The sequence below is a fragment of the Schistocerca nitens genome, chromosome 4 (genome assembly GCF_023898315.1).
Source record: "Schistocerca nitens isolate TAMUIC-IGC-003100 chromosome 4, iqSchNite1.1, whole genome shotgun sequence".
Classification (NCBI taxonomy): Eukaryota; Metazoa; Arthropoda; class Insecta; order Orthoptera; family Acrididae; genus Schistocerca; species Schistocerca nitens.
In genome coordinates, this window is record NC_064617.1 from 980326293 (window position 1) to 980329014 (window position 2722).

Genomic DNA, 2722 nt, shown 5'->3' on the forward strand with positions numbered 1-2722 from the left:
TTTGAATAATAAAAGAGCGTTTTGCCTGACTTGAATTGCCCCAAAATATGGCACCATATCGCAAAAGACTATGCATAAATGCATAACATGTACACAGTACTGTTTAATCACTGCAGCAATTTTTGAGCATTCTAAATACATAGAAACATTTACTTAACTTTTATGGAGCACATCTATATGCTTGTCCCACTTTAGATGCTAATCTAACCAAATTCCTAAGAATTTTGTATTTGGCGTTTGTAGTATATTCTGTTGGCCTAGCTTCACAGTTATATTGGGCTTCACATTATTTGCAACATGTCTGTAATTCATCCATAAAGTTTTTTTTCTCATTCATAAATAAACTGTTGTCCCTGAACCATATACTTGCTTCAACTGTTGTTGTTTCAATTTTCCTGTTAAAGTCAGTCTCATTCTGAGCTTTAATAAAGAGACTTGTATCATCAGCAAAAAGTACACAATCAGCTTGTGTTAAATAGTTTGGCAAGTCATTTATAAAGATCAAGAACAACAGGGGTCCCAACACTGGACCTTGGGGCACCCCATAACTAACTTCTTTATAACCAGAAAAGTATGACTTTCCATCATGAACTATTTCTACTTTCTGGCATCTGCCAGATAACCATAGCAACTAAGTTTTTCGAGCAGTAGTTTATGATCATTAACGTCAAAGGCCTTTGATAAATCTAAAAAGACCCCACAATTTACTTCATTATTATCAATGGAATTTAGGACAAGTTTTAGAAAGTTGTAAATAGCTGTTTCAGTTGATCTATTCTTTCGAAAGCCATTTTGTTCATTGACCAATATTCCACTTTTTTTAAGGAAAGTAGAGAGTCTTCCATACATTACTCTTAATATAATTTTTGAAAAACAAGATAACATTGACAAAGGCCTGTAGTTTTTTACATCATAACGATCCCCATTTTTGTATAATGGTTTTATAATTGATTGTTTCAGCATTCTAGGGAAAGTGCCAGTACTGAAAGATGCATTAAAGTAATGAAGTGGCTCTAATATTTGAAAGTACCTTCCCAAAAAGAATATATAAAACCCATACTAAAAAATCCACCACCAAGCCTTGTATTACCACTGGAATTAGGATTTCTTGCAAAAGAAAGAGAGTTTCAGATGACCCTAGCCTTTTAAATAACTATAAAAATATACTGTAAAATATTGAACAAAGTCATTCAGAAATCAAAAAGTATGTACCTGTGCTCAAAAATTAATAACTCCACTTATAAAATCAAAACTATATGTGAAATGATACGAAATGAGACTGGTGCAAATTACCCCAACAAGACCCAAAAATATTACTCTTAACAATGAAGGTAAGCTAGTTCAAAATCAAGATATTGTAGCTAAAATCTTTAATGAGCACTTTTTAAGTGTTACTGAGAAAACAGCATGCAAAGGCTCTTCAGAATAGGCAATAAAAACTCTGAAAGAACTTTCCCCTAACTCTTTAGACATGATAAGTATGGCCCCCATAACCGTACAATAAGTAAGAAAAACCATAGTGTCTCTAAAAAGTAAAAATTCATCGGGTGTAGACAATATTTCCAGCAAACTGCTAAAAGCCAGCTGTAATCTATTCTCTAAAGTTCTAGCTCATATATTCAATTCCTCTCCAAATCAAGGTATCTTCCCTGACAGAATGAAGTATGTTACTGTGAAGCCCCTCTACAAAAAAGGTGATCCCACAGATGCTTCCAACTATCATCCTATCTCTCTTGTAACAGCATTTTCTAAAGTCTTTGAAAAATTAATATATGTTAGGATTGTCAATCACCTTGAAAAATATGCACTAATTAGTAAACAACAATGTGGTTTCAGACCAGGTATATCTACAACCAAAGCAATTTACACACATACAAATAAGTTTTTAGAATCCCTTGACAAGAAAAAATTCCCCGTTGGCATATTCTGTGACCTGACTACGTTGATCACCGAATACTTTAAAGCAGCCCCATATGGAATCCGTGGACAAATGGGTAACTGGCTCAGATCATATCTAGAAGCCAGACAGCAAAAAATAGTATTAGGTGTTAACAATCTACAAGTAGGAGAGGTAGAGTCTGACTGGGGACTGCGTTCCACAAGGGTCAGTCCTTGGTCCCCTCGTATTTATTATATATATTAATGACCTACCCCTGTCTTCAAACAGTGGCAGCAATATCACAATGTATGCAGATGACACAAGTACAGTGACAGCCAGCAACACCTTCACTGATGTAGAGTTAAATGCCAACCAAGCACTTGCAAATGTTCTGAACTAGTTCACAGCAAATTCTCTAGCAATAAACTTCAGTAAAACAAATTACATGCAGTTCCAATCCAGTTACATAAGCCCAGAAGAGATTAACATTGCACACGAGAGCCTACAGTTACAAAGTGTTCAGTGCACAAAGTTCCTGGGAATTCACATAGATAACCGATTCAACTGGGAATTCCACATACAGCAAACACTAAAAAAGCTTAGCTCAGCAACATTTTCCATCTGAATAATCTCCAAAATTGGAGACATCAACGTATCAAAGTCTGCATATTTTGGCTACTTTATTCAGTGATGTGCTATGGAATAATCTTTTGGGGCACCTCACCATTTTCAAAAAAAAATTTTATCCAGAAGAAAGTAGTCCAAATTATATGTAGTGTTCCTCCAAGAACCTCATGTCGCAATCTTTTTATACAGTTAGGTATATTAACCACTACCTCACAA